Source organism: Cervus canadensis, chromosome 7, assembly GCF_019320065.1.
Source record: "Cervus canadensis isolate Bull #8, Minnesota chromosome 7, ASM1932006v1, whole genome shotgun sequence".
Lineage (NCBI taxonomy): Eukaryota > Metazoa > Chordata > Mammalia > Artiodactyla > Cervidae > Cervus > Cervus canadensis.
In genome coordinates this window covers 18,144,107-18,158,914 of record NC_057392.1, presented here as the reverse complement: position 1 = coordinate 18,158,914, position 14,808 = coordinate 18,144,107, and the positions used below count along the sequence as shown (strand labels likewise).

Genomic DNA, 14,808 nt, shown 5'->3' with positions numbered 1-14,808 from the left:
TAATCATTATCAGTTAAGGAATCTAAAGGGCTGAGCCTCAAAATACTCAGAGATAATACCAGCGACCTTGATAAGCAGTCTTTGTTGAATGTCAGTACCCATTATTTGAAATATTAAATAACCTTTCAGGAGTATTGCAGAAAGCTGTATTTAGCTCGGAGGCAACCTTGGTAGCATTTCTCAATGCCTCGTGGGTAATAGGGTCCCAAGCAGGAATACAAAGCTGTGTCCTATTAACCTTTGTTCCCAGACCTAAAGATGTTTTGCCGTGACATTAATACCCAGGCAAGTTGATTGTTCACTAAGCAATGTATAAGTAATTTCAATATATTTATATATTCTCCAATACGAAAACCAGTTCCCAGACTAATGGGAGATCTTTGCACTGGAAGTAAGAGTCCAGTGTTGAGCATTCTGTGTGAACTGCACAATCTGAATCATCTGAGAAAATAAGAATATGTTTCTCATGCCAGGAAAAATCAAGCATGCTTTATACAGCCATAGTCACAAAGTATTGGGTAGGCCAAACAGTTCGTTTAGAGTTTTCCATACCATCTCACTGAAAAATTCAGACTTTTTGGCCACCATAGTTACTATGTAATGAAGGTTACCTGAAGGAAATGGGAATCCTTCCAAGCAAAGGTTAAGTCGACTAACATCCAGAAAGCAGCCTACACAATACTCAAGCCTAACTGGATTTTTAGAGGATATTCTGAGGCAATTGATGGTCGCCGGGTTTATACATAACCTCATGTGCCAGACATTTAGTTTTGTGTCTCCTTTGTTGTTGTTTAGTCACTGTTGTGTCCAAGTGTTTGCGACCCAAGAGACTGAAACACATCAGTCTTCCCTGTCCTTTACTACCTCCCAGAGTTTGCTCAAATTCATGTCCATTGAGTCAGTGATGCCATCCAACCATCTCATCTTCTGCCATCCCCTTCTCGTCCTGCCCTCAATCTTTCCCAGCATCAGGGTCTTTTCCATTGAGCTGATTCTTCGCATCAGGTGGCCAAAGCATTGGAGCTCCAGCATCAGTCCTTCTGATGAATATCAGTGTTGATTTCCTTTAGGATTGACTGGTTTGGTCTCCTTGCTGTCTAAGGGGCCCTCAAGATAGGTAAGGAGAAACAACGATAAGAAAGGATTTTGCACTGAACTGTAGACTCTTTCCAAATATTTTATTATTTGTCCAATATTCCTGTATACATGACTTGCTACAGACCCCATAGCTAAGATGCCTTCCTGCAATATTATTAACTACTTATCAAAAGAGGGGTTCCATTTTGCCTTTGAAATAACATGGAAGGCCAGTGGCAAATTGAATAACTTGCCTGAAAGATGGAAGGAATTTTGCATTTAGATACTCAAAGTTGGGAAATTGGGCAAACTTATTTAACTGTTATGGCATTTCAGAGAAGTGAGTCAAAGTGGAGTACCCCAGGGCCCTTGGTTGACCCAGGCATGGGGACAAAGGGAAGAAACCAGGTGCTGAGAATTTCAATATGGGACATCAGGCTTGGCTGCAAGCTTCCAAGCAAGAAGAATTGTACATAGCAGAGACTGGCCTCTTGAGGAAGCTGCCTGTTCTGGATGCTTCCTGAGACAGACGGCTCCAAAGTAGACAGGTGGGGAGATGGTGCAAGAGCGATATATTCATAATAAGCAAATATAAGAAAGTTTTGCATTATGATCACTTATCAAAAATACAGAATTATTTAAGGACTCTTGCATTCAGGACTTTCCTGGTGACACAGACGGTTAAGCATCTGCCTACAATGCGGGAGACCTGGGTTCAATCCCTGGGTCGGGAAGATCTCCTGGAGAAGGGAATGGCAATTCACTTCAGTATTCTTGCCTGGAGAATCCCATGGACAGAGACACCTGGTGGGCTACAGTCCAGGGGTCACAAAGAGTCGGACACGACTGAGCAACTTCACTTTCACCCGCATTCTGTTGTCTGTAATAATTTTCCAAGGATGCTGTGACGTGTGAAGTCAAAGTGTTAGTTGCCCAGTTGTGTCTGACTCTTTAGGACCCCATGCCTCTGTCCATAGAATTCTTCAGAATACTGGCATGGGTGGTCCTTCCATTTTCCGGGGCTCTTCCCAACCCAGGGATTGAACCTGGGTCTCTTGTGTTGCAGGCAGATTCTTTATCATCTGAGCCACCAGGAAAGCCATGTGAATGTCCATTTATTGGGAGGAAACTGATGTTAAGTAAATTCCTCAAGGGCCCCTTGCTATTATAGGAGAGAAAGATCTAGACTTTCTGCCCTGAGGAAGGATTCTGCCCGCCCCCTCCCCCCCTTGGGCTGCTTCTTGCATTTGCAAACCAATAATATTGTAATCCTGCAGGCTGCTGATTGAAAACTAAACCTGGTGAAATAAATGTTTAGTGCAGTGTATGTGATTGGTTCTCTTTTTCTTGGGGACCACTTTAGGTTGTAAGTGCAATCTGAGATGCTCATCTAACCATAAAAGGACAAGAGTCCATTCACAGAACAGAGGTAAAGAGATGGACTGGAGGCAGACATGGAATCCTGAGCTGATGAGATCATTAGGTATATCTGCTATGGGTTAGCACACCTGGGTTGGTCAACTCGAGGGACATGAGCTGGTCTAGGAGAGCAACGGCAATGTGGCTTTGGTTCATGCACAGGTCACAAGATACCTTACGGGATATTTTATGAGCTGTGGTACCATGTGCAGAGTAAAACTATGGCTACATCAAGCACGTTTTTAAGGGAAGTGGTGCTTATTTTGGGGGAATCCACAAGGCGTGTCTTAAAGTTTCTGAACTGTAACCTTCAGCCTTATGGAGAGATGTGACACAATCAAATAGACTCTGTGTAGGAGTTAGAAAAATATTCAAGGATTGAGGTTTCAAAGCAACAGAGAGAGAAGTGATTGTAGCACTGAATTATAGCACTGCCATGATACTTTTCTGTTGTTCAGTCACTAAGTCGTGTCTGACTCCGCGACTCCATGGGCTGTAAGACGCCAGGCTTCCCTGTCCTTCACCATCTCCCGGAGTTTGCTCAAACTCATGTCCATTGAGTCAGTGATGCCATCCAACCATCTCATCAGGTGCACAACGTATTGGAGTTTCAGCTTCAGCATCAGTCCTTCCAATGTATATTCAAGGTTAATTTCCTTTAGGATGGACTGGTTTGATCTCCTTGCTATCCAAGGGATTCTCAACAGTCTTCTCCAGCACAACTGTTTGAAAGAAAAACTATTTGTGTAGGATTTTTATCAACTTCTAGGCATTTTGAGTCAGGCTTTAAGTGTGTTAAGAACTCTCCCTCTTTCTCTCCTGTAGAATCTCCTTAGGATTGAATGAGATGAGGTATCCTTGATTCCCCCATGAAGCTATGAGAGCGTATGATTCTAAGAATTAAGTGTGAGACTTGGAAAGTGACTTGGGATGACAAATTAAGCAATGAAAACAGAGCCTGATTCACATAAGTCATCAGTCTTGGAACAGATCAATCTTTGTGTTATATTTGTGGTTGAGCTGAGCTGCTCATAGCAAAGCCCAGAGGCCAACACACAATGAGGACTGTGGAAATCAGAGCAAACTCTGAGAACAACTATAGAGCTATGATGGAGAAGCATGAGGGAGAGAGACAGGGAGTAGGAGAATGGGGCAGAGTGAGGCACACGTACGTAAGGGATATGGAGAGTACTGTCCAAGGCTTAAAGCGAAGATCCATGCTAATCCAGAATCTTCCATCACACAGTCAGGAAAGGCACCAGGAGTCAGGAGACCTACTCTCCTCTTCTGTACTTTGGAGCGAGTTACAGTACTTTGAGCCTCAGCATCTTCATCTCCAAATGAGAGGATCAGGTCCAGATGATTATTTCTTATTTAGTTGTTGAACATATTATGCTATAATTCAACATTTTTAAAAAGAGATTGTGTATTAGTCAGCTCTGTTTGCAATAATGCAGTGTAACAAATAGCCCCTAATTTGAAAAACATTTATCTTTCTTGCTTTTGAGTTTCCTGGCTGGCTGAATATTGGCTGACCTCAGAAGGTTAGGTTGCACTGGCCTTGCCACATATCAGATTGGGCCACACTGATCCCACTCATCTGTACATTTCTCAGGAGGGGAATAATGATGGATTGACCACAATTTAGTATCCTGAGTCTCCAAATTTAATAATCAATCCTCCCATAAGCATATTTTAATATATTTTAAAGTTGACAAAGGAAAGAATAGTTTGTGTAGATGTTGCAAAGATATTAGGAGAAAAAAAGAAAAGAAAAGGCAGTAGTTTTTCTCTAATAGAATATAATACATGATTTCTTATCTTAAAGAAGTCCTCAATCTGTGCAGAGTCAAAGTATTTTATTCCTTCATTCAGTTCATCTAAATTCTCAATGAAAATATTAGGTTAATAGACAAAAAGCTTAACACAAAAACCTATGTATCAACTTTGTAAACTGAATAGAAATATAAGCATGATACAGAGCCACTGTAAATCTGGTAAAATAATTGAAACATTAAGGTGTTTCATGCTGTCCTCACCTGTAGTCAAAAGAATAGGACAGATGTAAAGACAGAGAAATGGTACCCATCTTCCATCTGCTGGTATTTGTTATTAAGACATTACATTTCCTACTTCCTGATTTTGCCAGTGGAACTAGGATGGCTCAAATGAAAAGTCATCAGTGGATAATGTTATTTTACTTTTTAAAAAGAATGGTGAACTTCTCTTGGACATTTTGGTAAAGATATAAACCAGGACTTTATTGTGATATGTAGTGGAAACCTGGGCAGCTGGCTTCCTGAGTGGGACACAAATGCAAACGCTGACCCCCAGGAGTGGAACCTATTATCCCACTGTGGTTCGAACACTCTAACTTACAGTGAGGCCATATGAACATTTTCTTTAATCGGAAGCCATTGCAATATTGCCAGAAATGAAATGTTGCCAAAATAAAGGATTTTCAACAGCTTACTGATCCTTCATTACACTGTAAATCCATAGACCAAGCGAGGAACATTCTGTGGATTTATGCCAATAGTAACACAAATTTTATTTAAAACCATGTTCAGAATTTTTATTCTGGAACAAGTTACCAGTTTATATTGGTATATTAAGTTGATGGAGGGAAGTGGGTAAATCAGCCAATACTCAGAATATCCGTACAGTTTTCCAGTTGTTAATATAGATTTCCATCATCAATAGCACCAGGCAGCCTATAGATATGTGAACAGACACAAAGAAAGAAAAAACAGCAGCGCTGATGATGCATCTCGGCATTTCACCACCTATTAGATTACACAACTAGAAATTGTGCTCCTGCTGCTATTTGTATGTACTTTTGTTTCATGCATGCACACATATGTGAAGTATTAGGAAAAGTAGGAGTTCATAGTTGTATCGTGTATGTTTTCTTACATCAAAGAGTATGTATGCCATTGGGGGAGTCTAGATGTTAATCAAAAGTAACTCAGGGATTTTAAGCTGTATTTTATTCATTTAAAAATGTAATATATATGTAGTACATGCCCATTTTTGAAAAACTGGGAGATAGAGATTAGCAAAGTAAAATAAAACAGAATAGAATTGTTTTAATGCCACCAAGCTAAGGTGGAGACTATGACCATAATGGTCTTTTGCATTTTTGTCATGTATGCATATACATGCTTATAAAAATTCTGCACAAGCATATTTTACATATATATTTTGAATGGAGTCATACATTATCTAACATTTTATAATGCACTGTTTTACTCAACAATATGTTATGAATAATGTCTCTCTATTAATAAATACAACTGTATCAGAATTCACTTTTTCTGCAAAATATTTTTGGTCTCTTTAGATGTGTCTTCCCTGTGGTAGGAGGCCAAACATTTCATGCCGGGACATTCCCCACATTTATCTTCATGCGCTTTTGAGTTATAAGGTTATTTTTAGATCCATTACCTATAATTGATACAGAAGCACTTTGAATTGGCACAGAAGTGAATTAAAAAATTCTACAGTTTTGGTGGAGGGATGGATAGATAGGTCAGTGGGATAGAATAGGGAACCCAGAAATAGGCCCCATACACATATGTCCAGTTGATTTTTTTACAAAGATACAGAAGAAATTCAATGGAAGTAAGATCATCTTTTGTTTTGTTTTCAGTAAACAGTACTAGAACCATCAGACATCCATAGGCAAAAAAAAAAAAAAAATGGACCTCCTATCTCGTACAAAAGCTAACTCAAAATGGATTACAGGCGTTTTGTTTAACACATAATCCCAACTAAACCAAACAAAAAGTATAGAACATGAAAGCCTGAAGGGAATTTACAAATCACCTAGCAGCTAGCTTGTGCTCCAAACCCAGCAATTAGAAACAGGAAAACGCTGGCTCATGGGCAACCTTCCAGCCAAGTTGCTGTCCTTCAGATCAGCAGCTATACAGCAAGGTCACCAGAACACCATAGCACCTTGAGTCTCAGCCACTAAATCTAAGAACTGGAGTAATCTCACCTAATCTCCTGCATAATGAAAAGATCTCCTCTGTGCCCTTGACATTCTGTTATATCTGATCCATCCCATTATTGGAGACTTTCAAGAGCATCATCGGGGAACATGTGGGTCTTTAGAGATAGATAATCCCAAGGTCAGGGCTTCCCAGGTGGCTCAGTGGTAAAAAATCCCCCTGCCAATACAAAAGATGTGGGTTTGATCCCTGGGATGGGAGGATCTCCTGGAGAAGGAAAGGCTACCCACTCCAGTGTTCTTGCCTGGGAAATCCTATGGACAGAGGAGCCTGGTGAGCTATAGTCCATGCAAGAAGTAGGACGTGACTGAGAACCTGCACAACAGCGACACCAGGGTCAAAGCCTCTTTCTTTATCTTCTACTAACCCCTGTTTACACATGAGCATAATTTTCATATGAAAATTGTGAAAACACATGTGAAAACACATTGTTGATTTTCAGCATTATGAGAAAATAAGCTGATAATCTATTACTGGAATAGGTCTCTTAGACACTCTTGGTACTGGTACGATCTCCAAAAAATCCTGGTGTGATACCAAATCAAGTATTTCTTGTGACATCTAGCATGTTGCTGGTAATCAGTATAAGTTTATTGAGAATAATAAATAATTATGCAAATCCAAAGTGTTTGCACTTCATGCACAGGGCATACTAGAATCACTTCTGTAATTATAATTGAGGTGTTATTCTGTTTAATTATTTCCACTCAATGGCCTGATTAGGAAAATTGCTCACATTGTTTCCCTTGCATAATGTGCCATTAGGGGGACAATTATGGAAGAGTCTGTGCCCCCAACCTTCAGCCGAGCTTCCATCCAGAAGTGAGCATGACCTCATCAGCATCCAGAAGGTTGAATTCAGCTACAGATTCAAATAATCGGTCTTTTTGTTTTGTTTTTCAAGATAAACATTTTGGTCAACCCAAGACACTGGGAGTTGATGTACTATTTCACACATGTGGATGTTTTCCCATTTATTTTAATCCCAGTTTTCAGCATGTTGACTTTCTCTCTCCGCCTACCTGTTGTCTGTTCACACGTGCTCTGGCTGTGTTGGCCAACCGGATGGAGATTTCTTCCTCCATGTGTCCATCAGCATGACTGTAAATATATCCTCTCCTGGTGGACTTGGCGAGGCAGTAACATTTGAGAACATGTGTGCCCTGCCATGAAATTCCAACGTGTGGGCAAATAGTCTTGACAAGGGAAGTAGTGATGAAGTGGCTGGTAAGGAGATGAATGGAATTCTGTGGACTGAGTAACTCAACAATTAGGACCAGAGTCCAAGGGGAGGCTAGAATAAGAGACCCAGTTAGGAAGCAGCAGGGGCCGGCGGCCAATATGCCCTGAATGTCACCGACTTCTCCCTAGTGAAGCCTTGTGGCCTTGACCCAGATGGCGTCATCCAGCCCTTTGTCCAGTTCAGTGCCTGGAGCAAAGGAGGGGAAGGAAAGATGAATCCTGGTTCTGCCACCAGTCCACAGTGTCAGCAAGCTTCTCAGCCGTTCCGTTCTTTGATTGATCGTTGGACTTTAGGAAAACAGTCTTCCAAGAAAAATGAAAGCATGGACAGGAGTTGGAGACGGGGTGGTCACAGCAGGAGCCTCACACAGCGGGGCAGGTGCCAGGCTTGCTCTGTTGGTCCACACAGCACCTCAAGCAGCCAGTGCCTCACACACCACCTGGACTCGTTTTGTTTTGGATGGGTGCTCTCAGAAAGGAGCAGTGTGACTGATTGTTTCTTGTATTTGCAATGGGCTGATGCTTATGCTGCCATATCCGATTCTTTGCGACCCCATGGACTGTAGCCTACCAGGCTCCTCCGTCCGTGGGGTTCTCCAGGCAAGAATATTGGAGTTGCCATTTCCTCCTCCAGGGGATCTTCTCAACCCAGAGATTGAACCCGCATCTCCTGCATCTCCTGCATTGCAGGCAGATTCTTTACTGCTGAACCACTGGGGAAGCCCATAAGGTGTTGATAATTAGAGGCAAATAGAAAACATGTAGCAGTCTAGCAGACATTTTGCCTCGCATAACCAGGAAAGAAGTGTAAACAATAGGGCACATGTGGCTGGGTTATGAGAACAGGCTTTGTGTTCTGACGATTGGGTGCAAACCCCAGCTCGGTAGCTCTGGAGCTCAGAGGTCCAGTTAAGCAACTTAACCCTCAGAGCCTCCGTTTCCTCATCCATATAACAGAGATGATCAAACCTCAACCACAGTGTTGCTGTGAGATTTAGTAAGTCTATGGGTATTACAATGAATCCTGGCATTATTTATCTTTGCTATACCTACCTATGAGAAGGGTGTGGCAACCAGTCCAGTATTCTTGCCTGGAGAATCTCATGGACAGAGGAGCCTGGTAGGTTACAGTCCATGGGGTCGCAAAGAGTTGGACACAACTGAAGCGATTAAGCACTCACGCACGTGTGCACATACCTACCCATAGCTCTTTTTGTAGCTTCGCTAATGGAAAAGGGCTTTCTGCATTAAGGTTAAATAATTAACTTTGCCCTAGACCCTCATAAGCTGAGTAATTCCTCCCTCAAAGTATCGGTATCCTAAATTTCAGGAACCTGTGAATGTCACTTTATATGGGAAAAGAGACTCTGCAGACGTGATTAGGTTAATGGTTTTGAGATGTGAGGAGATTCTCCTGGATTATGAGGGCCCCTGAATGTAATCACAGGGGTCCCTATATGAGGGAGACAAGAAACTCTATGAGCGAGGCAGTGGCATGAGGATGTGAGCAGGCAGAAATGATGGTCCAGGAGCGAGGGAGGGTCACAGCATCTGGAGTGTGGAGAGACAAGGAGCAGTGTCTCCCTGGGAGTTTCCAGGAAAGAACAGCCCTGCCCACAACTTGATTCTAGATGTCTGGTCTTCAGAGCTGTAAGTGAACGAATGTGTATTGCTTTAAGCCAGGAGAAGAGAATGGCAACTCACTCCAGTATTCTTGCACGGGAAATGGCTACAGTCCATGGGGTCACAACGAGTGAATGTGACTAAGCTTCTGAGCATGCACACTGAGGTTCTGAGGTTCGAACGTCAACATATTTGTGGCGAGAAAGGACACAACTCAACCTGTAAATTCTAAATGCAAAAAATAAATATATTTTATTTTTTAATTTTTTGATTGTGTTTTATTTATTTATTTATGACTGTGCCAGGTCTTTGTTGCTACTCAGACTTTCTCTAGTTGCTGTGAGCAGGGGCTACTTCATTGCAGTGGCTGCTCTTGTGGAGCACAGGCTCTAGGTCTCTAGGGCTTCAGTAGTCGTGGAACACAGTCTTAGCTGCTCTGTGGCATGTGGGATCTTCCCGGACCAGGAATTGAACTGGTCTCTCCTGTAATGACAGGTGGATTCTTTACCACTGAGCCACCAAGGAAACCCAAGAAATATATTTTAAGGGATATCTCTTGCTGCAAAGGTTATCTGCACATGAGCAGTGTTCCAGATTTAGTTATCCATGCATACACATTTTTAAAGTAGAATAGTTATATTTTAACTTCACAATTTTTGCAACACATTATTCTTTTTTAATATTAGTGTATTTATTGAAGTGGAAAAACTGTCATTTGCTCTTTATGAAAGCTGTGGGAAACAAGTGAAATCTAAGATTTTTGTTTGCAATGTTTCTCTACATTGTTATTCCAGTGTCTCCTCTCCACCTGCCCCTACAACCCTCCACTCTTGGATCCTTGCCCAATAAAATTAATAGTAGAAAGGGCCATTGTTAATTTTATTTTGTCACTGACTGTGGGCCAGATGGAGGCCTTTGAAATGTGCATACATCTTTTCAGGTATGACTCTGGCTTGGAGCTGAGCTACCGCTGATCCTGAGGCTGATGGGTGTCCTCTGTAACACCCCGGTGCCTTTGTAGTGCTGGGTCTCCTGGTTTGCGTGCTCAGTTGTGTCCGACTCTTTGCCGCCCACCAGGCTCCTCTGTCCATGGGGATTTTCCAGGCAAGAATACTGGAGTGGGTTGCCATCCCCTCCTCCAGGGGATCTTCCCAACCCAGAAATCAAATCCAAGTTTCCTGAGTCTCCTGCACTGCATGTGGATTCTTTACCCACTGAGCTACCTGGAAAGCCCCATTTCAACTTTAGTTTCTAATGTTCCCCGTGGAGTGCTCTCCTGCACAAACGTCCTTATTCAAAACATGGGCTGTAGCTAGCACTTCATTAAAATTGCTTGTGCTCCATGTCGCATGGCTCAGGGATATTTATTCTTGTACATTTCTGAAATGGAAAAATGTGTGTTCTGTTTACATATGTTCTCTCTCTCTTGTCCTATGGATAATGAATCAATTAAACTTTAGTGGTTTTCCTCTAATAAGAATGTGTGCACAATATTTCTATTTAAAACTCTGTTCATCAGCAGAGACAAAATTGGGAGCAGATACCCATTTGATAGAAAATGCTTTCTGAAACTGACACATGATACTGCCTGGCAAAGTCAGAAAAGGGTAAATAAATTACCCAGGCAATACCTGCTATGCCCTCTGGACTTTTATGCCTTGTTAGTGTCTAAGGTTACAGGAAAAAAGAAATGGAACACCGGGGTTGCCACGGAGACACCCAAACCCTGTCAACACCTCTCCCTCTAATAGTGACAAATGGTACTTATTAAATCAGGACTAATTTCATCGGATTCTGATCAGATGAAGATACTTAACCTTTCCTGATAAAATTGTGTTGGTATAATTACTTAGTTAAAGACCTTATTAAACATCAGTATTCTGTGTTTATAGATGCACATTTTATCGAGGTTTATTATACATTATATTGATGGGGTATTTGAAAGTTTGCTTTTTCTGTAAGGTCTTTGACTATTGAAAAAACCTGCAATGAGGTTGTGGCTGCCTTATTTGGAAAAAAAAAAAAACGTGATTTTTGCAAATTGTAACTAAAAATCTTAAATAAAATATATAAAATTTTAAAAATAAGGCTTTGCATTAAGCCTTTTAAAATAAGGCTTTCTATTGATGCACATGAAATTAAAATAGCCAGATACATCATGTACCTTATGGTCTTTTAGGCTCTGTGCTCTCTAAGCTGTTCATCTTGGATTAAATCCCACCTTACTGACCCAATCTCAATTTAACTAATTATATCTGTAAAAATCTCATCTCTAGATAAGGTCACATTTTTAGACATTGTGTATTAAGTCTTTTTTTATTTATTTTTTTAACTGGAAGAAAATGAGTTTACAATATTGTGTTTATTTCTTCTGTATAACAATGCAAATCAGCCATAAAAGATAATATATGATATTTGTTTTTCTCTTTCTGATTTACTTCACTCAGTATAGTAGGTTCTAGATTCATCCACCTCACTACCACTGACTTAAATTCATTCCTTTTTATGGCTGAGTAATGTTTCATTGTATATATGTGCCTCATCTTCTTTATCCATTGATCTGTCAATGAACATTTAGGTTTCTTCTATGTCCTGGCTATTGTAAATACTGCTGCAATGAATGGGGTACATGGGTTTCACAGAATTGTGATTTTTTCAGGGTATATGCCCGGAACTCGGGTTTCTCGGTCTTATGGTAGATTTATTAGTAGTTTTCTAAGGAATCTCCATACTATTCTCCATAATGGCTGTAGCTGGATTAAGATTTCAACATTAGAATTTTGAGGGGAAAATTCAGCCTCTGACAATATTTACACTAAGGTTCAAACCTACGATGTTCTCTGTTGTCTCAACCCTCCAGATTTCTGATCCTCCCTGCAGCAAGCAGTTCCATAACGTTCCATTTCATTCCTTCAATCTGTCAGGACGTCAGTTTTTTGCATCTGTTTTAAAATTGAAGTATAGCTGCTTTACAATACTCTTATTAGTTTGGGGTGTACAGCATAGTGATTCCATATTTTGTAGATTATACTCTCTTTAAAGTGATTACAAAATAATGCCTTATTTCTCTGTACTGTACACTATATCCTTTATATCTGTGTTGCTTTCCATCTTAAAAAACCCACAAAACCCATAAATGTAATACTTTCCATTGTAGCAAATTTAGAAGCATTTGAAAAGGACAAAGTAAACGAAGTCACAGACCCTCAATCACAGTTCTTGAGACAGTCAAGTCCATATGCATGATTGCCAGTTTCTTTCCAGTTCTTCATATGCATACAGAATTATTCTAGAATGAGAACTGGAATTTTTACATATGATTGGTTAACCAGCTTACTCCACTGACTGCTATACTGTGATTAATTCATCAAATTATTCAATATTCTTGAAAACATGAGTTTCATTGAGTTATGAAGTCATTACAATTGGTCTCCTATTGTTCATTTGTTGCTGTTCAGTCGCTAAGTCATGTCTGACTCTTTGCAACCCTCTGGACTCAGCACACCAAGCTTCCCTGTCCTTCACCATCTCCTGGAGTTTGCTTAGATTCATGTCCATTGAGTCAGTGATGCCATCCAACCATCTTGTCCTCTGTTGTCCCCTTCTCCTGCCTTCAATCTTTCCCAGCATCAGGGTCTTTTCCATCAAGTTAGTTCTTAGTATCAAGTGGCCAAAGTATTGGAGCTTCAGCTTCAGCATCAGTCCTTCCAATGAATATTTAGGGTTGATTTCCTTTAGGATTGTTTAGTGCTTAATGGTTTTGTTGTGTTCGGTTTCATTCTTTATGATGTCCTTCTTTTGTATCTGAACTTTTTGTATATGTCTTTGTTTTCATGCCCACTTGTATTCTAGGGTTTTGAAAGGCATGCATTCAGTATGTATTCTACTAATGAATGCTTTCAAATTTTATATAGCTATATGCAAATGTATTTTTCTCATAATAAATACCAATAATAAAAAGGATCTACACGATATTTGGGTGTGAAGTGAATGATCTAGTGTGCTTTTAATTTTGCTATTCTCTTCCTGCCAGTGCCTTCTTTGGATAGCACCAATCTTAGACTTAACATGTTGATGATGGTAACAAATTGTTAAGTCATTTTAATTTTTTAAATTTGTATCACAGTATAGTTGCTGGCAGGCTATAGTCCATGGGGTCGTAAAAGTAGGACACTGAGTGACTAAACCACCACATAGTTGCTTTACAATGTTGTGTTAATTTCTGTTATACAGCAAAGTGAGTAAGCTTTTCATATACATATATCCCTTCTTTTTATGTTTCCTTCCCTTTTAGGTAAGCATACCTACAATAACATATATTTTGACCTAATTTGCATTTAACTGGGAAAGATTGAGGGCAAGAGAAGAAGAGGGCAACAGAGGATGAGATGGTTGGATAGTATCACAGACTCAATGGACATGAATGTCAGCAAACTCCAGGAGATAGTGAAGGACAGAGAAACATGGTGTGCCTCAATCCATGGGGTTGCAGAGTCTGACACAACTTAGTGACTGAAAAACAATAACAATAGATAACTTGTTTTTAATCAACCTGTATAATTAGAAGACAATTCAAAATATCTTCAATATGTGTTAAGAATTTTTTTTTTATTTTCAGTAACATCGCCTGATACCTGAAATTTTATGAGCTCTGTCTGAAAGCACTGGATTTGTTATCTCCCGAATATTTATTTTTTATTTTTTTTTAATTTTTTTTATTAGTTGGAGGCTAATTACTTCACAACATTTCAGTGGCTTTTGTCATACATTGATATGAATCAGCCATAGAGTTACACGTATTCCCCATCCCGATCCCCTCTCCCACCTCCCTCTCCACCCGATTCCTCTGGGTCTTCCCAGTGCACCAGGCCCGAGCACTTGTCTCATGCATCCCACCTGGACTGGTAATCTGTTTCACCATAGATAATATACATGCTGTTCTTTTGAAACATCCCACCCTCACCTTCTCCCACAGAGTTCAAAAGTCTGTTCTGTACTTCTGTGTCTCTTTTTCTGTTTTGCATATAGGGTTATCGTTACCATCTTTCTAAATTCCATATATATGTGTTAGTATGCTGTAATGTTCTTTATCTTTCTGGCTTACTTCACTCTGTATAATGGGCTCCAGTTTCATCCATCTCATTAGAACTGATTCAAATGAATTCTTTTTAATGGCTGAGTAATATTCCATGGTGTATATGTAACACAGCTTCCTTATCCATTCATCTGCTGATGGGCATCTAGGTTGCTTCCATGTCCTGGCTATTATAAACAGTGCTGCGATGAACATTGGGGTGCACGTGTCTCTTTCAGATCTGGTTTCCTCAGTGTGTATGCCCAGAAGTGGGATTGCTGGGTCATATGGCAGTTCTATTTCCAGTTTTTTAAGAAATCTCCACACTGTTTTCCATAGCGGCTGTACTAGTTTGCA

General features: G+C 40.3%; 1 protein-coding gene across 1 annotated transcript in view; it reads left to right on the top strand.

The window, feature by feature from the left end:
- DSCAM (DS cell adhesion molecule) overlaps window positions 1-14,808 on the top strand; it is an 806,431-nt gene that overhangs the window by 411,003 nt on the left and 380,620 nt on the right. The gene's annotated exons all lie outside the window — the stretch shown is intronic.